This window comes from Suncus etruscus, chromosome 1 (genome assembly GCF_024139225.1).
Source record: "Suncus etruscus isolate mSunEtr1 chromosome 1, mSunEtr1.pri.cur, whole genome shotgun sequence".
Taxonomy (NCBI): Eukaryota; Metazoa; Chordata; class Mammalia; order Eulipotyphla; family Soricidae; genus Suncus; species Suncus etruscus.
Genome location: NC_064848.1, coordinates 28237269 through 28263496, shown reverse-complemented (window position 1 = coordinate 28263496; position 26228 = coordinate 28237269). Strand labels below are relative to the sequence as shown.

Sequence of the window (26228 nt, the reverse complement as noted above, 5' to 3'; positions counted from 1 at the left end):
AGACATGTATTTGACAATATATATGACAATTGACTCTATTGACAATAGTAATAAATAAATGTATGACTTGTATGATATGTATGTTTTTCAGAGTAGCCAGAGTTGAGTAAAAAAATGAGAAAAATTTCAATATTTTTGAGGATAAAAATAGCATAATTTTGTTGAAATATATAGTCAAATACATACATACAACCTAGGAGTTAGACTAATAAATTTACATTTTTTTCTAAGATCTGCATGAAATCTATTTGGTCTATTTTATTAAGCACAATAATAAAAAACATATAAACACTATTTATTTTTGAAATTTTTATTTTATTGGGACAAATTAATTCTAACTGCATGTAAAATAATGGCTTCATAAAGTCAATAAATGAATTACTAGATGTAATGTAGTTATGAGCTTCATATTACTGAATTGAAAAATAAAAAAAGTTGCTAGTATTGACATTTATTAGCACTTGGAAGGTTTCAAAACAAATTTCATATGCTTCTAAAAATATAATTTGAATAAAACAATGTCTTTTTTTGTTTTATAGATAGAACAGTGTGTTGCTTGCCTGTTTCACATGTGGTTGACCTAAATTCTACCCCTGACCCCACAATAGTTCCTGCACACTTCTAATCCCTGATCACAGAGTCATGAGGATCATAGAGCAAAGAGGATACTGGGTGTGGCCTTCCCCCGAATTATAATAAAGTGAAATGCACTAAGACAAAAAATTAGCTATGTTTAATTAATTATATTTTGTATACTATTTTTGGCTAAACTATATATAAAATATTCATCATTTACTAAAATAAGACAAAATGTCTTTCCTCTGTTTATACATTTAATTTCACATTTATGATGCCATTCTTAAAAATGTTTAACTGTATAAATGTATTTCACCTGCATTTTAATTATAAAAACATAAAATGTCATACCTGGGAGGGGAGATACCATGAAGGTGAATTTCCTAAGAAGAGGCTGTGCTGACCCCTGTGGTTTCCCCAAATGTGGGAAACTCAACTGCATAATTTGTGGTAGTGGGGGACTGCATGTGCTCTCTCCCCTGAGGAAAAACCAAAACAAAACACAAACATAAAATATATTCAGTAAATCTAAAAAACACTTTTTGCAAAGTTTATTATGATGCTATAACAATGTCTTATATTCCCCAAATATTACTTCTATGTGTGTATTATATACAGATGTATTTTCTGTACAGTTTCATTTATTCATCACTATACCTATCAACTCTAATACCACAAGGCTTTAACTTAAATCATTACTTACCTTTCTCTAATCCAGACCATCCACAACCCCTGGCAACTACTAATTTGATAGTTGTTTCTGAAATGTTGCAACTAAATAATCTAAATGATTAAATGATTTAATCATTTGATCTAAAATTACTTAATCTAAAATTATTTAATCTAAAATAATTTAGATTAAATAATCTAAACGATTAAATAAATCTAAATGATCTAAATAACATCATACACCATAGACCCTTAGAATTGGCTATATTTACCTCTGTATACTTCTTTTATTCTTAATAATTTTTATTTTGACCAAAGTGGATTACACATCCTTCACAATAGTATTTTAGGTACATAGTGACATTGAATCAGGGGCATTCCCACCACCAATGTTGTCCTCCCTCCACCCCTGTTCCTAGGATGCATCCCATATCGCCCTTCCTTTGCCCCCTATAAAAATTTTCCTAACTCCTTTCCAGAGAGGCACTACACATGATTAGGTATCATATACTATGCCCACTTGATTATATTTAATTGTGACAGTTTTACTTTTGATTTTGAGAGCCTTGGTTTTAAAACATTATAGTAGCCTTGGTTTTAATAACTAACTTTTGTTTTATAAATCTTACTAAGGAAATAACTTTACTTCAAGTTGTAAACCACACTAAAATATCACAGATATAGACAATTTTATAATATCCTAGTTATTGTATTAAAATAGTATCAAAGCCTTGAATAAATAAATACAGTATATCCTTCTCCGATGTTCATAATAATAAATAATAAGAAAATAATGAAATAGTTTTAATTATTACATTACATACTTTATATATAAGCAGGTTATTATGTTTTCATTTTTCTTGAGATGTTGTAATACAATAATATGTATGTTTATATAAGGAGATATGTTTAAACAATATAAAGTTTTTAGCAACTATAAAAATAGCATTTGTATAAAAATAGCATTTAGCAATTATAAAAATAGCATTTTCTGATCGGCATAATCTTTCAAACAAGTTTTCATAGAGAAAATATCTATATAAACATTTATCGGCTAATTTGAAATACGTTAATCACATGCTTATTCTGTATGTTCTCTTTTCATTTTTTGTGTCTTGCTTGCTCATCGTTATATCTCTGTGAGAAAGGCATGGCATTTTAAAAATAAAAAAACATAAATAATAGTTGTTTAATCTTATCCTATATGCACAGATAAAATGTAAAATAATATTTAGGATTTCTGTGTAATCCCAAGGTATTCTGTCTAACGAGAACATAATGAGTACAATGACAGTGGGAAATTATAAAAACCATGACTGATTCATTTTTCAAATGAATGCTAGTCAAAAGAACACACTTTATGGTTAGTTTCATGTTGAGTTTAAATGATATGCCTTTATGACCTAAAATATTACTTTTTAAACAACTCATTTAAGATCCAGCTAATGATTATTATGCTACTACCATGCTCCTCTAAATGCTAATCAGTTTTTAAAATTATATTTAAAATAATGTTTTTAAAATTATCTTCTTAGTAAAATAATGCACTTTGCAACATGGGTGAAAACTAAAGGATATCATGCTAAGTGATGACACTCAGATGGAAAAAATCTGTCTCAGATGTGGGAAGAGAATCATATACACTGGTTATAGATGCGGAATTGGAATTATGCACATGAAAGGCCATTATTTACTGTATTTTAAATGACAGAATTTTAATCTATAAACATTTTTAAATGTTTTTAAAAAATTACCTTGTGGGACCAGAGCAATAGCACAGTGGATAGGGCATTTGCCTTACATGCGGCCAATCCAGTTTGATCCGGGCATCCCATATGGTACCCCGAGCCTACCAGTACTAATTTCTGAAATAGAAACTGGAAGTAACCCCTGAGCTGTACAGTATGTGGCCCCCAAACAAACAAAATTTATCTTTTAACAGCAGTACAATATTAATCAGTTTGCCTTCAAATTTTAACAAAATGTTAACTTTGGAAAGTTAGAGAAAATAAGTAATTATTCAAAAGATAGGTCATTTGAAAATGTCTTGTACAAGTAAGCAGATAAAAGGATTTGTATAATTTAATTCTTGTTTGCTGACTACTAAATCCAATATTTTGTTTTGTTAAAATAAGATCATTTAAGGGTCCAGAGTTACTGTATAGCAATTTGGACACTTGACTTGTATGTAGCCATCTCTGGATCAATCTCTCCATTTGTATGGTCTCCAAAGATCTACCAGGAGTGATCCCTGAGTTTAATTTGAAACATTACAGGGTGTGGCCCATAATAAAACAAAAATTTTACATCAATTAAACTCATATTTTAAGGTTAAAATCTTTGAAAATAGAAGCATATGTGTGTGGAGTATTTTACTGATTTACAGGGAAATGTAATTAAAATTACTCAGAAATATCAGTTTTTTTCCTGTAAGGATGTCATTTGTCAAAAAGGCAAGGGGTAGTAGTACAGATGGTGATCAGAAAATAAAACTCATTTACTGTTTGATGGGACAGAATTGCAGTGTTCATCCTGTCCATGTATTATGTACATTTCTCAAAAGCTAAAGAAGTTGAACTACAGTATGATGCAGAAACTCCACTAATATGTATGTCTCAAAAAACATAAAAACATTATTTCAAAATAATTATGCACACCTATGTTGATTACACAGCTTCTTACAAAAGCCAGTATAAGAGGCTAACCTCAGTGAGTTTATATTATAAATAGACAAAGGATTTGTGGTAGATGTGAATATATATCGCATATTAGACTTTGCTACAAGCCAAGCAAAAGTCTCATCTTTTGTTTAAACATGGCTAAAACTAGAGAGATCCATGCTAAGTGAAACACATCAGGTAAGAAAGACATATATGACATGATCTCACTCATATGTGCTATATAAATAAAGGTAGGACGTAGAAATGTACAATGAAAACAAAAATCTTAAACTGTACTAACAGAGTTGATCTTATCAAGAGAATAATGGGGCAAGGAGAAAATTCCTATCTACAGTGGTGGGAGGATGTTCCCAAATTGTGGTGGATGCAATGTGATAACATTATACTCCAAAATCTTATTTATACACTTGTAGTTTTGAGGGATGTTCAGGGGTAAGATACTACCTTGCATAGATCCACTGTGCATTTCCACTTGCATATCATCCACTGTGCTTTACGTCTAGTGATCCCTGAGTACACCTTTGAATTGTCACCTTTGAATACAACTGAGAATGGCCCAATCCCTCCCATTTCTTTGCATACAATGTTAACTCAATAAAAATAAACCTAATTATATATCCATTGGCATATGTACCTTTTAAAATATGTAGAGTTTTTAAAATTTCCTTTCTCTTTTTTTTTTTTGTTTTGTTTTGTGTTTTTGGTTTTGGTTTTTGGGTCACAACCCGGCAGCACTCAGGGTTTTTTCCTGGCTCTATGCTCTGAAATCCTCCTGGCAGGCTCAGGGAACCATATGGGATGCCGGGATTCTTATCTACCGTCCTTCTGCATATGAGGCAAACGCCCTTCCTCAGACACATAAATTCCTTTCTTGTTTTATATTATATTGTGCATCATTTCTTGTATATATTACATATGCTTGTGAAATGAATGATTTTATTTAGGGAATATGAGAAAAGTAAGAGAGAAATAAAGTTAGAAAGGAAAGAGTATTTGTTTTTGAGGTTTAAGAAAGAACATAGGTTTATACAGCAGGGAGAAAATCTCTATTTTAATACATGATGTAGATTATAACTGAGAGGTTTTCATCTAAATTGCCATTCAAAGAGACAGTACTTGCAAACCAAAGCAAATGAAATTATTTCCTCATTCTAGATTCTTTACCTTTAGGGGTTTTGCACTAGATCATAAATTATGCATATTTCTCACTTTTTTCATCTTTCTGATGAATTTCTATTCAGTCCCCAAATACCATAATTCAAAGCTCATCATTTTAAAGTCTTTCCATACAGAAAAATATAAGCTGCGATATTAAGGGATCTTTTTCACAACAAATAATGAAGGATCATGATAATGAATTTGTAAGGATATGGGACAAAGATAATAAAATATATAATTCTAGAAAAATCTCATTGTTGGGGCTGAACAGATAGTGTAGTATGTCCTGCATACTAGTTATGTCATACACAGTGTAGTTTGTCATGCATGTGACCCACGGGGTTTGATCACCTGAGTCCTTCCAGGTGTGAACCCTGGGCATAGAGTAAGCTCTAAGAATGTATATGGCCACAAAACCAGAAAAGGAGAAAAAGATATCAGTTTATTGACATGTGTGTTGACCAATAATGTAGTATGAATATATAAGGCATAAAAATGATACAATAGATTCTTCTTATGTAGTGATGCTTCTTATTAAGAACTTTTTACAATGTAGTCGTTGCATAAACATTTTGTTCACATGAATTTTTGTATAAGGGAGAAATTATTGAGAGAATACACTATAAAATTTTGTGCAATAATTACACAGAATTATTTTAGTATGTCTGCCTAGAATTTCTTAAAAAAGAAATGCTTTATAAGGTTTTTTTTTGTGTGTGTATAGTGGTTTTGTGCATCAAAAGCATAAAAGAAGAAATGATTTATACATTGAGCCTAGGTCTTCCACACAATATCTGCTTCAATGCTTCACCACGTAGTTCAAATCTAAGGGTTTTGTACTAATCCAGATAGCGCATTATAGGGTCATTGGTGCAAAATCAAATGCTGTTAAACATTTGTTTTATCACTTGATTATCTCTTTCATTATAGAAATGAATTTTTTACATCTAAAAATTCTCTATCTATAATATTTGTGGGGCAGGGACATTTTCTTTTTTATTTACTTTGCTATAATTAACATAAAGAAGACATGGTGTAAGAGGAACATTTTATAATAATTATATTAATATAATTACCATAATACTAGAATTGGAGAGATAGTACCATGCACACAGCTAACTAGGTTCGATCCCTGCTAATCCATATTATCCCTTAGCACTAAATGGAGTAATTCATAAGAGCAAGAACAATGTGTGACCCCTGACCATCATCATTTGTAACCTACAAATTAAAAATAAACTAATATAATATATGCAAGACATAAAGTTCATTATTACTAATAATTATTAAGGGATAATAAGTTTGGGACTGTACTTATTAAATATTTTCTTCCATATAAAATAAGTATTTGTCTTTCATGTTTATCAGAGAGGAGGGCTCTTGGCAAAAGAAAATATTTCCTTCAGAAGTTAGTCTCTCGGCTCATGCTGACCCTCTTTAGAAATGTTTCTTTTTCATGCTGCTTTTCTCTCAATCTGATTAACTTGGTGAAATATTTTGCTGCCACTTTGGAATATTGAGTGCTAGTGCAAAAATTTTGATGCATCTATATAATCTGGAAAGCCTCAATTATCTTATAGTTGATTTATACCATGGCCAGACCTTACTTTCATATTCTTCACAGACAACCTCTGAAATTTTTATGACAGTTCTAGATATTCTGAAATGGTATACCTTCGACCTCTCTACCTTTTTATACCTTACATCATACCATATCTATGGTATTTTGATTTGTTTGTATCATATTTAACATTTGTATTTATCTCTTGATATTTATTTATTTTTGTCCAGATAATGTTGATTGGTTGTTGCATATCTTTCTGAGCCTGACAGTTCCTAGCAGAGTTGACAGTTCCCCCCTCTCTCTTCTTGCCTTCCTTCTTTACTCCTTCCTTCCTTCCTTCCTTCCTTCCTTCCTTCCTTCCTTCCTTCCTTCCTTCCTTCCTTCCTTCCTTCCTTCCTTCCTTCCTTCCTTCCTTCCTTCTCCCCTCCCTCATTTTTTCATTTCCCTTCCCTCATTTCCTCCATCTTCATTCCATCATTTTCTCCCTCCCTTCTGCCTTCATTTCATTTTTCCGTTCTTCCTTTCTCATTTCTTCCCTACCTCCTTTACTTCTTCCTCCGTTCCCTCATTTTCTCCTTCCCTCCCTCCATCCCTCCCTCTCTCATTCCCTCCATCTCTCCCTCCTTCCTTCTTCCCCTCCCCTCCCTCTCTCCCTCCCAACTCTAAACTCCCTCCCTCTTTCCTTCCCTACCTCTGTCCCTACCTACCTCTCTCCCTCCTTCCCTCTCTCCTTTCCCCCCCTCTTCCTCCCTCCTTATCCCCCTCCCTCTCTCTCCTCCCTCCTCTCCCCTCCCTCCCCTCTCTCCTTCCTCTCCCCTCCCTCCCTTCTCCTCCCTCTCTTCCTCACCTTCCCCGCCCCCTCCTCTCCCCTCCCTCCCTTCCTTCCCCTCCCCCTTCTTCTCCTCTCCCTCTCTCCTCTCCCTCCCCTCCTTCCCTTCTCCCTTCCTCTCCCCTCCCTCTCTCCCCTCCTTTCCCCTCTTTCTCCTCCCCCTCCCCTCCCTCCCCTCCTTCCTCTTCCCCCTTCCTCCTCTCCCTCTCTCCCCTCCCTCCCCTCCTTCCCCTCCCCCTTCCCATTCCTCCCTCTCTCACCTCCCTCCCCTCCTTCCCCTCCCCTTTCCTCTCCCCCTCCCTCTCTCCCCTCCACCTCTCTCCTCTCCCCTTCCTCCCCTCTCCTCCCTCCCTTTCCCTCCTTCCCATCCCCTCTCTCCCCTCTCCTCCCTCCATCCTCTTCCCTTTCTCCCCTCCCTTCCCTCCCTACCCTCTCCCTCTCTCCTCTTCCCTCTCTCCCCCCTCCCTCCCTCCCTCCCTCCCTCCCTCCCTCCCTCCCTCCCTTCCTTCCTTCCTTCCTTCCTTCCTTCCTTCCTTCCTTCCTTCCTTCCTTCCTTCCTTCCTTCCTTCCTTCCTTCCTTCCTTCCTTCCTTCCTTCCTTCCTTCCTTCCTTCCTTCCTTCTTTCCTTCCCAGAACCTATGCTTGATTTTTTTCTTTAATCTCTACCCTGTTGCTACTTTACAAAATTAGTACTTCGCAGACTGAAACTTTTTCATAAAATAAAAAACAATATTTTGTTCGTTTGAGGCTATAATTTGCAATGTGCTCTGCTTACTTTGCTCCTAGATCTGCAATCGGTGTAGACTCAAGGGACCATATGGAATGCGAGGGATTGAACCTGTTTGACCAAGTGCAAGAAAAATATCCTAGTAACTGTATATATCTCCAGCACTATTATCTAATTTCTACACTGTTTATTGAGGTGTGACCTATTAAAGTAAATGGCTAAGGTATGAGTGAGGAACGAAATTTATCATCTTGAAAAGATTCAAAGTTTATTTGGTTTATAAACTCCTTTCAGAAAAAGTTCACTCAACTACCCAGCTACCCAACCCTCAGGAAATTTACCTTCTTTGGGTAAATGGACGATAAACTTAAATTGCATTATAGGTCTTCTTTCTCTCCCTGGATTCTTGAGTGTCCAAGTGTGGTATTCTCTACTTTGGAACACTTCTGAAAGTTCCACAATTATTCCTGGTAGGCTAATGGTTTAAAGCAGATAGGACTTTTTCTGTTTTTACATTTATGATATATTTTTTTTTTTTTTTTTGTGGTTTTTGGGTCACACCCGGCAGTGCTCAGGGGTTATTCCTGGCTCCAGGCTCAGAAGTTGCTCCTGGCAGGCACGGGAGGACCATATATGGGACGCCGGGATTCGAACCGATGACCTCCTGCATGAGAGGCAAACGCCTTACCTCCATGCTATCTCTCCGGCCCCTTATGATATATTTTATAGAATATCTTAAAAGGCTTATTTTTATGTATTTCCTGGTGTTTATAAATCAATGGTAGGTAATCAAAAAGTGTTCAAATTAAATCATAAAGGTGGTGAATGTTTCAAGTTTTATTTAATCTCTCTGAATATCTAAATTTTTTAATATTATACTGTTTTAAAGCACAGACTGATTTATTTAATTTTTAAACTTATCTATGAAATATAGCAAATTAACTCTATATAAACATTTTGTAATAATACACTATATAAATGTCATTTACTCCATAGCAAGACATACAAAAATCTATTTTGACAAAACTGCTTGTAGATGGATGGATTTTTTAATAAATATACAATTTTATAGACATTGTTGAATAACGATATATCAGGGCATTTAATACAGAAGATATTTTAATTGAGAATTTCTTCATATGTTTTTTCTTATATTTTAAAAATATCTTCAAAGGTATAAATTTGCTTTTAAAAGGTATTGAATATTATTGTTATAAAAGTATTAAAATAGCTGCTTTTATTTATTTAATGGATCTTACTTAGAATATTTATGTTACAACTGTCCTATATATTACTTAAGAACTTGGGACTAAAAGACAGTTAAATACTCCTTTTCCCAGCCTAAATCTTCTTTATATCTTCAATATTAAATTTCCCAAATATAGGAAAGGATTCTTATGGAATATATTAAGTACCAGTAAAATATTAAGAAAATATAATGTCTTTGGAGCCATGTCCTGGAGAAAGTGTTAAAAAAATTCATTTGAAGAAAATGCATATGTATTAGATATTATAATATCCCATTTCAGTGAATTACATTTGTAATCCTTCATTATATATTGAAGGACATATCATAGCTTTTCTTACTAGCATTTAGATTAGCAGTAGTATCTGAGCGATATAAATGAAGGAGAAAATAATAAATGTCCTGGATACATTATTTTGGCAGTTACTTAGAAATACTTTATACATTGATTATTTTATTTTTATATTTTTATTCTGGGTTTAAATACCCCCCAGAGACATTATCTGGAAATTATTTTATTTTTTAAATCAATCACCACAACAAAAACAGTGCTAAATACAACCTGATATTTAAAAATGATTCTTAACATAATTAAATGGGGATTCTTTAGTTTCCTATAATAACTAATGTATTAATTAATGAGGTCTTTGCCCTGCTAATTACAATGTAAGAGTCTTTACTAACGTTTCTGACACTGAAATTCCTTTTGCAGTATGACTACATTTTAAATATATTTTAAATATACATTTCTAAGATATTACAGTTTATCTTACAGATGGATTAGTAATTTAAGGTTTTTCATTAGTAGCTTTTTATTATTTAAAGTAACAAATTTCTCTTTCTGTTCTCTCAACTTGTCATTTCATTACTAAAGAGAAAATTTACTTAATCTCTTTGGATATCTATATTCTCACTGATAAATGGAGATTTTTTGTGTGTGTGCGTGTGGTTTTTGGGTCACACCTGGCAGTGCTCAGGGGTTTTTCCTGGCTCTGTGCTCAGAAATTGCTCATGGCCGGCACAGGGGACCATATGGGACACTGGGATTCGAACCGATGACCTTCTGCATGAAAGGTAAACGCCTTACCTCCATGCTATCTCTCCGGCCCCAATAAATGGAGATTTTTCTTTTATCTCATTGAGGTAGTATAGTAAAGATAGGGATATAGTTTTTCTAATAAGACAGACCTACACATAATTTATAACTCTTAACAAGATTTACTGTACATAATAAATTATTTTTTCTGCTTTCCAGATTATTTTTTCCTTGTGGACTTCTTGGTTTCAAGTTTTCAAAGGTCATTATTGCATAGTGTTGAGAATAATATTTAGATTTGTACAGAAAAGTGGAAAAGTTTGAGTCACTGCTTAGACAGAAAATATATATGTATGTTAATATGTATATAAATATATAATGTGCACACATGTGACATATATCACAATTAATGATTAGGGAGATAACTTTACTTTTAATTGTGCCTTACACTAGAACATAAGTTTCATGAAGACCTTTCTGTTTTAATTAGTGTTTTTTCCAAGTTGGAGAGTGCTTAGCAAATATAAAATATTCTTTCTATATTTTATCAAGTATTGAATAGATGAATGATTCACTTCTTTCCCCACTAGTGTGATAAGTAAACAGCTGAAATTTTAAGAACTGCTTATATTTACCATTTGTACAACTACATGTAAGGAATATCCTGTATGTAATTTTGCTTTGAAATTGAGTTGCTTAAAATGTACTCATATGAATTTTGAGTAAAATTTACAATACTTTATTTCTAATGCTAAATACATAAAATCATATTCACATGTGTTACTTGTTTGTTTTGTTTTGGACCATCAGGAATTATTCCTGACTATGCTCTCAGGAGGAATTGCTCAAACTCTTACCCCTGGTGGACTCAGATACCATGTGAGATACTGGCAATCAAACCTAAGTAGATTGTGTGCAAGGCAACATTTATACTCTGTACTATTGCTCCTGAACCAAAATCTGTCTGAAAGTAGAATATTTGAATAGCCACATTATCATTGTATCTAATTTTGTAATCAGAATGTATGCCTTTTATGTATGTTTTGAAAAATAATTGTCAACTATCTCATATTTTAAAAAGTAAAAAGATTTGCTAATATTTTGCTAAATCGTCAGACTTAGCTTCTTTTTTCCCTCTCAGGCATTCATACTTTACTCTCGGATGTTTTTGGCCAACCTGTGTGATTTGTGCAGCGGTCATGAATCATTTCTCATCTTCTTATAAAAACTACTTAACCTCATATAGAGAGCTTGAGAACTGTAGCTTGGAAGTTAAATAAAATTTAAAGATTTCTGTCTGAGTATTTTAATTGGTTCACTTCCAATCATTTTAGACACTTATTCTTATAGTTCTTATTATCATGTTCTTTATTGATATGTAAATAAAAAGCTATTTCTAGCCCTGGATATATGATAATGTTATAATAAATGTGACAATTCATATGTTTTCTTATTTATGTTTTCTGTTGGAAACAGATGATTAAATCAAACAAAAATGAATTTTTTTCCTGATGGTTACCAGAAATGGAAAGTGGAAGGATAAGAAGGCAGGTATAAGTAGCTGCATATTGGGTTTTAGTAATTCATACATGAATTGTATTGCTTGGATCCACTCAGTGCTCCTTCAGTTTAAAAATACACCAGTGTTTTTTTTTTCCCCCAGCAATGATTTCTGCTAAAAATCTTTTGATACTTATCATGTTGGTCTCACTTACTAGAGTGAGCACAGAACTTTGATTGTCCTTTGCCTAGTAACACAGGCAGCCAGAATATTTGCAGTTACAAAGTTCTTGGGTATGAACTTTATTTATGTGATTATAAATAGATGCATGTGTATTTTAAAGCTAGTTAAAAAATGTTGCATTTATAACAATTTTTACTCTTGTTTTAAGTATGTTATCAAAGCAGGTTCAAATGTAAAAATCTCTAGAACTTAAATGAAGTACATTTGACTTCATTTTATATTCAGGTTTAATAGGATTTTTTTACAACGCCCATTTTGAGATGTTATATATAATCTTTAAAAATAATTGTAGGTCCACAAACCAAATTTTGTTGATTCCAGTCTGTTGTTGCCTATTTTCTGAAGTAAAATTATTATGACTACTTATATATTTCATTTGATCTTTGAGTTTAATTCCTCAGAATTATTCTGTACAATTCTGGGTTGGACAGAATCTAGGTACAACACTAAGATGAATCCAAGTAGCATTAATTTAATGTTATTGTGAGTTCCTTTTATGTACAATATCAGGTAATTTCCTAACTTTTTAATAGAACTTAAAATAATATAAAAACCAATGTGTGCTACCTTTTTATAATAAATGAGTTAAATATATCATTTTATTATGAATAGAAATCAAAATTATTAACAATCATGAAAATAGCCAAAATCTAGTGCTCAGAATGAACTTGACTTTTAGAACTGATATAAGCATTTTCTTGTTATATTCTCAAAAGGAGAAGCTTAATTTATACTGATAATGGCGATCATGTGTGGACTTGTTTAAATATTTAGATTTAGTGCTGACTTATAAATATAAAAAGTGATTTTCACAGTTTATGTAGAACATTTGGTTTGTCAATGAGTGAGAATTACTTTTTGCAGATCTATTGGTTGCAGCTGTTACATTATGTACCTGAACAGTTACCAAACTCCCCCCCAAATATATCTTTTAAAAATTAAGAATGAATCATTAATACTATTAATAATGAATAAGTAATTAATATTTATTCAATGTGCTTAAATATATTTAGGAAAATAAACTATATTATTGCCATTGCATGCAGTTTTCCCCTAGACTGCTAGTGTAACAGATTCCTTTGTGTATAGTTTGGGATTCATGACTCTATTGTCGTTGATTTTGGTTTGGATATTTAGTTTTGACCTTTTTTTCTTATTTCCACTCACTGCTCCTAAAACCATTTAGCCCCTGGTTCCATCCACTTTTATTTTTTCTCAGTTTGTAAGAAGACATAGAAATATGAGGCAGAACAAGATAATTCATTTCTATGGTTTGTTAAAAAAAAAAAGCAAGTTAGAATCCCTGTCTAGAAGCTATAAATATAAATAAAATTTAAATAAAAGAAAGAGAAAGAAATTTAAAAATTAAATTAAATTTAAAAAATAAATAAGAAAAATGGTGGGATACATGTGTCACTGTTTTTGTTTTTGTTTTTGCATAGGCATAGTAAATATTGGGGAAATTAGAAAAAAAAATGCCCTTGGCCTGAGATACAGGGTGTCTATTCTTGAAGCATACTCTCCTGAAACCAACTACATGCTCCGGAATTGTTAGATGTCAAATTCCAGGGTGTTTCTTTATGGTGGCAGGAAAAGTTCTGCTCAACCAAAGTCAGTCCTCTGTAATTAGAGATCTTGGTTTTTGCACATATCTTAGGACGAAGCCTAGGATAGAGTCTTTATGGTGCCAGCATAAGTTCTGGTCAGTGGCAGTTGTAGTCAAATCTTACATAATTAGTGATACTGGATTTTGTACAGATCCTAGATGGAGTGTCTTCTGATTCATCTCACACTGATGAGATAGGGCAACCTGCCACTTAATTTTTATGCTGTATAGCTTTAGAAAAAAAAAAAACAGTTTCTGTTTTCATTAAGAGTTAGTAACCACTAGGACAGTTCGTAAATTTGGGGTCACCATTATTACATCCTACAATTTAGGAATATTGATAAAATGAATAATAATTAGAAATAGGCAATGTTTAGGGTAATTTCACAGAAAATCTAAATAAATTAATAAAAAGTGCCAGGCAATAACATAATGTTATTTAGTGTTAAGAATTCTGCGAGACATTAAAATATATATAGTTATGGTTCTTAAATTACATCTAAATTAAAATTTCCTACGTCTTTCATATAGACTATTAATCTTAATACTCTTCTTTTCTTTAATACATGAAAGTTAACAGAGATGACGAATTGTCCTGATTTGGCTTCTTGTAAAGAAACATAACTTTTAATTGTAAGCACTGCATATTAGATTTATTTCTGTATCCATCCTAATTATTGATAAAGTGCAGTTCTAAAATTGTTATTGATAAATAATTTATTATCTAGCCAAGTGTACAACATTGAGCAATTTTACTACCAAGAGAGAAAATTTGTTACTTTCCTTCCTTCCAGTTTAATTCATGTCCCCTTCCTTCCTTCCTTTTTTCTTCCTTCCTTCCTTTTTTCTTTCCTTTGTTTGTTCCTTCATTCCTTCCTTCCTTCCTACCTTCCTCCTTCTCTCTCCCTCTCTTCCTTCCTTCCTCCCTCCCATCTTCCTTCCTTCCTCTCTCCCTCCCTCCCTCCCTCCCTCCCTCCCTCCCTCCCTTCCTTCCTTCCTTCCTTCCTTCCTTCCTTCCTTCCTTCCTTCCTTCCTTCCTTCCTTCCTTCCTTCCTTCCTTCCTTCCTTCCTTCTTGTTCCCTTCCTCTCTTTCTCCCTCCCTTCCTTCCTCCCTCCTCCTTTCCTTCCTCCCTCATCTCTTCCTCCCTTCCTCCCTCTCTTTCTTCCTACTTCCCTCCTCCCTTCCTTCCTCCCTCCCTCCGTTCCTCCACCCATACTCCCTTCCCTCTTCTCTTCCTTTCTCCCTCCATTCCTCCCTCTTCCCTTCATCCCTTCTTCCTTTGCTCCCTTCCTTCTTCCCTCCCTCATTTCTCTCCTTCCTTCCTCCCTCCCTTCCTTCCTTCCTCTCTTCTTTTTTCCTTCCATTCTTCCTCTCTCCTTCCTTCCTTCCTTCCTTCCTTCCTCCCTTCCTTCCTCCCTCCCTTTCTCCCTCCCTTCTTTTTTCCTTCCTTCCTTCCTCTTTCCTTCCTTCCTTCCTTCCTTCCTTCCTTCCTTCCTTCCTTCCTTCCTTCCTTCCTTCCTTCCTTCCTTCCTTCCTTCCTTCCTTCCTTCCTTCCTTCCTTCCTTCCTTCCTTCCTTCCCCTACTCCCCTTAAGAAACATTTTTTAACTTTCAGAATATTGTTTTAGAAGTTAAATATCTAAACTTTGTAACAATGTATTTAATTTTAATTATAACTGCTATTAGTTATGCTAGTTCAGAAATAAACAACTAACTAAAATGTTAAATAATAAAAAGTATACATTTCAGAGCTACTCAATACTAAATGAAATTGATTATGTGACTCAATTTAAGTTATAAAATGGCATATATATTCATTGAAATTTAATACACAAATACTTAAGTAAAAACCATCAACATATTTTAATCAAATAGTCCTCCTTAAAGTACATGAACTAAAATATTAATGCTTATTTCTTAATCTATGTGAATTTGGGGTTTCTTAGGTATTTGGGCCACACCATCTTTACTTTGCCATCCAGCTTTACTTTGTGTTTACTCCTGGCTCTGCTCTCACATTTTAATCCGAGCTATGCTTAGAGGATGATATAATGTAAATAAATATATGTCACTTTACCCCTATATATGAATTGGTAATGTTTATCCATATGTTTTACATGTGCTCATTTGTAAAACTATAAGTTTGTAAAGTCTTATTTAAATGAAAACTATTAAGATATTTATTATTCTTTGTACTTTCTGCATTTTAAAATGGAATTGTTAAAGGTAATTGCTGGGTGTGACTTTCCAGTATATTTATATTATTATTTACAAAATTTATAAATGTTTGCCATAAAAACACACAAAAATGTATATGTATAGCCCCAATGTAAAGAGTTTTATGAAGAAAACTTGATCTGATAATATATCTTCTCTGAATATCTGCCAGAATAGATGGATCGCGTTTTCACATTATATCATTTTTATCTTGCTATGATAATGTGTTTCTTTTTATTTTTTCTCATTATCTTTCTACTTTGACAAAACTAGCTTATACACATTAGAGTGGTGGAAATGGCCCTCTTACAATGCAGTAACAAAATTTACTTAAGATCTCTGGGGCTCAGGATAATATTGAATGGTCATTCCAGATCAGATGTCTCTAAAGGTGCTGCATAATATCATGGAATGATTTTATGCCCTATTATATTTTTCTGGATATTTTATATTATATTGAGTTTAGATAGTGTTGATATACTTTTTCTTTACACTGTGCATCCTAGAGATTTCTTCATCTATGGAGATTGAATTAAGGAAGCTATTCTTAATTTAACATAGTTGTATTATCTTATCATTTTTTGATTGCTGGCATATTGACAACTTTGTTGGAGGGAAATATAAAAATTACCTTTAAAGCATAAGCAAATACATAAAAATAACTTAAAATTACCATGAGTAACTTATTCCATGAGAATCACGTATTTTCTGTTTTATATATTGCTTTATACACATGTCCCAGTTTTTTAAAAAAAATGAAATATTTTTTCTAAAAATGTCAGTTAAAGTTTAATTTTAATTTTTTTTTTTTGTCATCTGGTGGTGCACATTTTTTTACTTCTGGCTCCATGATCAGAGATCATTCCTTGAGGGCTTAAAGTGTGTGAGTTATTAAACCCCAATTGGCTGCATATAAAGCAAGTATTTTACCCACTTAACTATCACTTTGGCTCATCATTTTAAAAGTTTAATATTCAAAAGTAAATTTCCAGAAAACTGTACATTTTATATTTTTAATGTTTTTTATTGAAAGAAGATTATGTATTAAATTTCTGTTCAGCATAAGATAAACTTCCATTGAAATCTAAAAAGTTCAGTTCAATTGTTCATAATAGAACAACTTAATATTTATTGTCATAATATGCAACATATATTAGTGTGATAGTAGCACTGATGAATTTCTGGGAAGATTATTTGACAAACATTTTTATGTCGATTAGACAAACTAGGATTGATAACTTCTATATATTGTCCTTGGCCTGCTACTCTTCTGGTTTAATTATGAAATATGTAATTAAGATAAGTTAAAATTTATCTACAGGGAGTATCTTATCTATAGTTAGTTTTGTCTTGCAGGTCAACGTGGTCTTCTAACTAGAATAGATTATATAATCTTTAGCAATAACATTCATTTATTTATTCATTTATATATTAATTCAGTTGAGGAACATAATTTCTTACTCTCCTTTTATGCTTATGTAGCTCAGTAAACAGCTAAGTCAACATTATTTCTCCTTTGAATTTTGGACACTATTCCATGGCTCTGTTGCAAAGTAATTCAGTTACTGAAGGAAATTACATTGTTCCAAATAGTACAATTTTCTTTGCTTGTTAGATTCTGAAAGTAGAATACAAAGACAAATTAATAGGAATGAATCTGCAAGCCAGGGACAGAATGTACAAGGTCTTTGTCATTTATTTCATTTAGGTGGCAAATGCACAAGCTCTTCTACTATACATACATTTGTTAAATTCACAATTTTTTTCATTAGGCTGGTTTCTTAAAAATTGAAACCTCCAAAAATCTTTATGAGATAGAAAAAGTATAACTTTGAAACTAGAAACATGCATTGTTTGCATTTATATAAGTATAAACTTATAATAACTTTTATGATAAATACTTGGAGTACATGTCAATACAAACTTTACATTTGGAGGCTCATTTTTTGTCTTGTACCACCAGGCTGTTTAAATACTTATTTTATTGTGTATCATTTTCACTTTTTCAAATATTCTTAATTCTCATAACATTTTTTCACACACTCAAAAGTCTGCTAAGGTCTGAAAACAGTTTATAATAGAGTTGTTTCTTTAAAATATAATCATTAAAGAGGGCAGAGAGGTAGTACAACAGGTAAGGCACTTGCTATTCATAGGATATACCCAATTTGGAAACTTGGTGTCCATTATTTTCCCTGAACCTGACAGGAGTAATTCTTAAATGCAGAGTCAGGAATTAGTACTGAATACCATTGGTTGTGGCAAAAACCCAAAATGAACAAACAAATTAAAGGTAGCTAATAATAATGTCTATTCCTTTATCATTACTGTATTGCATATAAACAAAATTGTATTATATGTATATCCGTTAACTTTATCAAACCCTTACCATGGGCTTGGATGGTGGATGGAGGCCTTTGTTCTTAGGCCCCGGCTACGTGGCTCCATCCCCATTAACGGGAAGGTCTGGGTTCAGGAAAGTGATGGGCATTGAACTCACTCACAGGCAGGCTTCCAGAGAGATAACATTTTTATTGCCCTGGTCAACAGATGTGGCTGCTAACCATTTACGCATGCCATTCTTAGCTAGCCCTGCATCTTACTTCTTTCATCCATGTCACCTCCAACCTCCATCCTGACAAAAGATCAAAAGTGCCCCTTTCCCTCGGCCCAAAGGCCTTATCTCACCTTCCCAGGAATGGGAGGGGTCTTGCAGGTAAGGTTACATGTAATATCCGGTTCCCAAGATCCCTCCCAGGAATGGGCAGGTCTCAGGTAGATACACCTAAATCCAGGGTGGAGTCACAGTTTGCAAAGTTTATTTTAATGAATATATGTAGATATATATAAAATATGTAAGTGTCTGCTTTTTTTAATTTGTAAATTACTAGCTAGTACCATGCCCTTCAGTATGACATAGGATTACTCCTGGCTCTTCTCAGAGAGTAATCATGTGCTGCTCAGGAAACTTGAAGAGGTGCTGGAATTTCAAACTGGGGTCAGTTCTATGCAAGGGAACCTCCTTAACCCCTGACTATTCTCTTTGATCTCATGTACGTTGTCTTAATAATTTTGCTTACTGTGCAATAATAGTTACTGTAAAATACTTGGAATCATTGTTATTGTGTTAATAGAATATAAAAATATTTTTGAATTTATTATAATAATTAGAGGTTAGTTATAGTTTTTATTATGAAACTCTAGTAATTATGCAGATTTAATCCCCAAAATCCCATATGATTCCCTGAGCCTGCCAAAGTAATTTCTGCACTCAGAGCCAGGAGTAACCCCTGAGTGCTACCAAGTATGGCCCAACTCCCCCAAATTATTCTAATGTTATATAAACTAGCTATATAATGTTAAAAATGTGTTAATTCTCTAATATTTTTTATATTTAAAATATTGTTAATATAAAATATATATAGTTTTTGGTATTTTATTAATTACTGCATATTAGGCTTTAGAGTTTGGAATTTACCAATCATATATTGTTATTTAGCATTATCTAAGCAATTATCATCATTACAGTTAATATTATTACAGTAAGTTAGGTTAAAATATACTTAAATTGTTAACTATAGAAGGCTTTTCTTCTAGTTTCCAAATTAGTTACTGTATTTCATTTGTTTTTTTCATATACTTTTATTTAGCACAGTGTTACAATTATATTGAGTGATGATTGACTGAACAGTCCAGTTAAGGGAAATAAGGTAAATACAATAGAATAGAAATAGGAAATGAAGTGAAGTATACAAAGAATAGCAATCTATGCAGCACCACATGAGGCAGTTAGAATTGGTCATCCTGTTATCACAGGCCTTTCAAGACAAAACAAACAAACAAACAAAAAAACAGCTTGTATACCTCTAGGTTTCAGGTTATCATGAGATTCTTGTTCTGTGATTATAAAAAGTATCTTATATATTAAATAATTTATGATTTGATATCATAGCTGCAATATAAAAAGTTAACACCTGTGAAGTTTTTCTTAAATATTTTAATTCTACTATTGAAATTGTGAGGATATTTAACATTAAATAGAATTAAGAGAGTAATCTGAGCTAAAACTAAGATTTGCATTTTAGAAAATACTCCTAAATATAACAGGAGAGGTTTGAAGTTCTAGCCAAACAATTGTAATTCATAGCTAACTAAATGTTATTGCTTAACTTCTAATGTGATCAGAAGTGCAAAGTACCACAAAGTATAGAAATATAAGAAATACATTTTAGTAACAAAGAACTTAGCATCTAATTGGAAGCACTACTAATGACCCACACAAATCAGTGTAAAAATAGTGAAAACTACGAAGTTAGAACTATATGCTGGGGCTGGTGAGGTGGCGCTAGAGGTAAGGTTTCTGCCTTGCAAGCACTAGCAAAGGAAGGACTTTGGTTCGATCCCCCAGCGTCCCACATGTCCCGTCCCCCCAAGCCAGGGGCAATTTCTGAGCGCTTAGCCAGGAGTAACCCCTGAGCATCAAATGGGTGTGTCTCCCCTCAACAAAAACAAAGAAAAAAAAAGGACTACATGTTATTAAGGGTCTATACCTCAATTTCCATATGTAGAAAGAAAATTTTTACTTTGGAGAAATGTTGGAAAGCAAAAATGAAATATGACGGATAAGTACTTTGGCTGTCTATAATAAGCTTGTGAAAGTGGTTGCTTCTAAAATTATTGAATTTGTTAGAAGCACATGTCTGAGTACTGGTGTAGTTATGTAAAGATGTGATGGTAGAGATCCACTTGGGCATTAAAAGATGTAACATGGTATGTGTTAAACATTATAGGCAATAGAAGAAAATAAGAGCAGGCGATGAAACATAAATATACAAAGAATAAATGGGGTTTTGAGCCCTTGCAAGGAGTAGAGATGATAAGGAAACTACTTTGCTTGGAGCAAAAATGTGTTTTGATAACTGAATAGAAATCTACTCAGATTTGGATGCCTCAAAAGTTAGCAAGGTAACTTAATGATGATTTTGTTATGAAACATTAAGGGAATTATTAGTTACACTGAAAAGTAAAGCTTTGTGCTTTTTGAATGTAAAGTAATTGAAAACTTTAGGTGTGACACTAAGAAGAGAGCTTTGTCAAGACAAATAAGATGAGGGTACTATGAATGCTTTTCTGTCTAAGGTTAATCACTGAAAGCTAGAACTGACTCAGACAATGGCTTTTGTTACAAATCTGACAGGGTTTGTAACATGAGTCTACTCTGCATTCAGTAAATAATCCAGTAATTTAAAAACTATAGTTTAGGAGTGAGAGCAATAGTTCAAAAGGTAGGGCATTTGCTTGCATGCAACTAACCTGCACACCCTGATCCCTGGCACACCATATAGTGCTTGGAGGTTGCCAGCACTGAGCCCCAAACTTAGAGCCAGTAGGGATACATGAGTACTGCCAGGTGTGGCCCATAAAACAAGTCAACAAACAAATATACTAGGGCTGGAGAAATATTACTACAGATATGGAGCTTAACTTCAATGTGGCTGACATGGGGGTGGATTCCTATAACATGGGGGAGGTCACCTGAGCACTGCCAGGAGTAATTCCTGAGTGCAGAGCCAAGAGCAATCCTGAGTGAAGTATGGCTCAGAAACCAAAATAAAAAAAACAAATGCTAAAAACTATCATGCTTTTAATCACTGTTATCAGATAAGGAATATCAATTAATAAACTTATCAGATAATGAGTATGCTTATTTTGAGATGCTTTAACTTGTTATATAAATCATTTTGTTATTAGATACTAATAGGCGATTTAATACAAAGAATTGTGAAATGGGCTGGGAAAATATCTCAAAGTTGAAGCTCATGCCTTGCTTCTAAGCTAGAAGTAACTCTTGAAGCATTTGATATTCAAGCTCAGTTGGGTGTGGCTCAGCTATCAATTGTGCAGTTTTGAGGTCACCCTGGAAAACTTCAGTGCTGAATAGTACTGCTTCACTAGACACAAGCACGAAACTTCTTGGCCTGCACAGCCCAACCTTGAGAAGCACTCAAAGGAAGATCTTTGATTTCTGCCCCCACCAGTGTTACTTGGAAACTCCCTCTTTAATTTTTCATTTAACTACAAAAAAGATATAATACAAGTTTATCACTATCATTTTTGGTTGGAACTATGTTGAAGAATGTTTAAAGGAGTAATATCCGACTTTTTTGGGGGGAGGGCGCACCAAGAGGTGCATACCAAGTGGTCTCAGGGATTACTCCTGGCCCTGCACTCAGAAATTACTCCTCATAGTACTGGGTAATATATGAGAGGATGGGGATTTAATTCATTTTTGTCTAGTGCAAATCACATGCCATTTTTTTTTGCTTGACAGAAAAGATTTTTGTGTTTTTAAGAGAAACATAAATGCCTTTCACAATTTTAACATAAAATTAATAATGATAATAATAATATTTGAGAATAGGATTCTTAATGTACTAGCAAGTAAAAATTAGAATGATTGTGAAAAATCACACATTTTTTATTATATTCCATTTATTTCAATGAAAATTCTCACCTTTGAAAGTGTCAAATTAATTGATCAAGATATTTTAGTAGCAAATAATATATCAAATTACATGACTTTCATAAAGTTACTTTGAGGCAATTTATTTTCATCAACTTCCTTATATATTTAACACAGCTTTTAAAGTTACTTACTAACTAGATTTTTTTTTGATACCTTACTCTTTGACTGTAGTTCAGCCAATAATAAATTTAGTATTTTATTTATATTTATAATCTCTCAATTTTTCTACATTTCCAAAACTCAAAAATATTCAAGACATGAGATTTTCAAAATGGTATTTCAAAGCATCATTTTCTACAGTTAGATGATATTTTATAAATAAAATTAGTACATTTTTTATTTTTTTATTTTTAAAAATTAATTCATTTAAACACCCTGGTTTACAAGGTTGCTCATTATAAGTTATTTATTTTTCTTGATAGTTACAAAGTTATTCAACATTGAGTTTCCATCATAGAATGTACAACCCCGGGGCCAGCGAGGTGGCGCTAGAGGTAAGGTGTCTGCCTTGCAAGGCTAGCCTAGGAAGGACCACGGTTCGATCCTGCGAAGTCCCATAGGGTACCCCCAAGCCAGGGGCAATTTCTGAGTGCTTAGCCAGGAGTAACCCCTGAGCATCAAACGGGTGTGGCCCCCCCAAAAAAACAACCAAAAAATCAAAAACAAAACAAAAACAAACAAAAAAAAGAATGTACAACCCCAGTGCACACCTGAGCATCAAACGGGTGTGGCCCCCCCCCCAAAAAAAACCAAAAAAATCAAAAACAAAACAAAAACAAAAACAAAAACAAAAAAAAGAATGTACAACTCCAGTGCATCAGTGTCCACAGTTTCACTCCTTCTCACCTCCCTGCCCTTCAGTAGAAGCCCTTTTATTTTTTTTCCTCTGGTGTGCAAAACCCTGCTATCTGCCAAATATTGTCCCACTGTTTCGTTTTTCTGAGTGTAAGACTCTCCATATCCATCCATGTATAAGAAAATTTTATGACTTCATTTTTCTTAGCAGCTACATGTATTTCATTGTGTAGATGTACCACAGTTTCTTCATCCACTCATTTGTTTGGAGGTAGTTGGGTTGTTTCCAGAATTTGGCTATTGTGAATAGTATGGTGAACATTGAAATATAGAATGCTTTTTTGCACTTTGTTTTTTGGAGGGCTCCAAAGGTATAATCTTATAAAGTGGTATTGCTGGACATGGAAACTCAATTCTGGTTTTTTGTGAAATATTTATATTGTTTTTCAAAAAGACTGGACCAGTTTACATTCCCACCAGCAATGAATGAGAATTCCTTTCTTCCCACCTCTGTCCCAGCACTGATTGTTCTTGTGTCAAAGTCTGGCTTTTAACAAATTCCCAGGTCATTCCTTTGCATATTAAACTTTGAGACACAGTGGTTTAGATGTTTAGTCTTAGATTGATGAGAACTGAATCTTGACGGAATTCACTGAGAAAAAGTATTAATACATTTCTCCAGCTTATTTCCTCCATGGCTCCTAAAAATAAGGGCTAAACAACCTGTCATCAATGGATTAATGTAATGCAGATCATAGTAAACAAAGTATTATTTAAAAAGTTAATGTAAAGGCTTGGATCAATGCAAATGATTTTTGATAAATATGAGGTTGATAAATGGGAAAGGATTTAGGGCTCAACATATCAACTGAAACTTAATTCTATAGGTATTTGTGGGGGTTTTTTGGATCTGTTTTGCTTTAATTTTAAGACACTCTCTAGAAGCATGTTATCTTCAAACTTAAGTATGGCTCTGCTGCTGTTGTGCTCAGGGATATCTCCTACTATAATCTCAGGAATTACTTAGTGCTCAGGAGACCTTATGGGATATTGGGAATTGAACCTGGGTTGGCTACTTGCAAACAAACCAGTCCACCTATTGTACTATCCTACCTATTGTACTATCATTCTACCCTATATATGTATGCATAACTATTAATATTTTGGTTGTTCACCAAATTGTGTATGGGAGAAAAAGAAAGTTAAGATTTGGAATCACAAAGTCAAATTTATAACAAGCAGGTAGACAGCATGTGTGACTGAAGTTGGCTATGATAACTGCTGTTTGATGGAAATATAATACCTGTCAAAAGAGCTGTTGACACTCAACTCATTATTATGCATAAACATTAGTCCATTTGAACAACTTTGTAATTTATCAAGAAATTAATATCATTATATAGCCACATTTTTATTTTTCTTTTAACAAATAATTTATTGATAACATGGATCATGTTTGTGTGTGACCTGTCAGTTTTTACAAACTTTATCTCTGAAATTTTTCAAAATCTATGTCAGTGTTTTTCAAACGTTGTCTGTTTAGTATAGCACAATTTAAAAAGCAGATAGGGGGCCAGAGCAATAGCACAGAGGGTAGGGCATTTGCTGTGTATGGAGCTCCCTTGGGGTAGATCCCTGGCATTCCATATAATACCCTGAACCTGCCAGGAATAATTTATGAGGACATTTCGAGATTATGCAAATAAAATTTGTATCTCTTTGGAGTTTCATATATATATATATTTTTTACATTCCTTACATTACTGCTTTATTTTTATTTATTTATTTATTTATTTACTTATTTTTGGCTTTTGGGCCACACCCTGTGACACTCAGAGGTGACTCCTGGCTATGTACTCAGAAATTGCTCTTGGCTCAGGGGACCAGATGGGACTCCGAGGATTAAACCAAGATTAGTCCTGGGTCATCCATGTGCAAGGCAAATGGCCTACCACTGCATTATCGCTCCAGTCCCTACATTACTGCTTTTGAATTAAATGTGATAGGGTCACTTCTATGAATAAAGAGACTTTGTCTGCCCTATGCTTTATTGTCATTGTTGATTTTGCTGATGATTCTACAAGTTATACTTTCTAAATTTGACAAAATCAGTATCTCTCAACAGGAAACTGTTACTTTAGTATGTGCTTAGAGTGATTTATGTGTTCTTAAAATGTTGTTCATTTTATATGTGTGGTCATTAGTGTAAAACATATGGTAGTTAACACATAGCATCTTAATTTATAAGTGAAAAAGTAGAAAGCGTATGTAGTAAAAAATGTTAAATATGCAAGAAAGATTTTACTGACTGCTGAAGAAATCATATTCTGATATGCAGTTGCTTATTTATTTTTATCATATAAAATATTTTTGTACAGGAGACATTTTTTACTAAAAATAAAGTTGAAATGAAATTTTAAATGGTTTTTGTGTCCTTAAATTTAATTTTATTAAATAACAATGATGAATTCATAATAGGTTGTCATTATTATGTGATACATGGTTTATGATCCTCAATAATGCTTTACAGTATATGATTTTGGTTTTAGTATCATTTTGCTTTTCTTAGAATTATTACAATTTATTTTCTTTATATTTCCCCATAGTCTTGTGATCTATATTTTCTCATTTCTATGTTAAATGAGAATGTGATTTTCCAAAACGCTTTTAAAAAACTCATCTGCACAAGAATAAAACTTTATTTAATCCAGAAAATAAGATTTCATATGATAATTTCGACTTTTTCTCATATAAGCTTTATCTGAGAAAACTTTAGTTTGTCTGATTTAATTATTCCTTTTGAAAAACCTTTGTTTTGTGTTCCCAAAAGATGTTAGTTTGAATGATTAACTCT

The 26228-nt window shown here is 33.2% G+C and overlaps 1 protein-coding gene and 1 pseudogene across 1 annotated transcript in view; both read left to right on the top strand.

Moving 5' to 3' along the window:
* ERBB4 (erb-b2 receptor tyrosine kinase 4) overlaps nt 1-26228 on the top strand; it is a 1143943-nt gene that overhangs the window by 128327 nt on the left and 989388 nt on the right. The gene's annotated exons all lie outside the window — the stretch shown is intronic.
* On the top strand, nt 920-1056 carry LOC126033592 (uncharacterized; annotated as a pseudogene).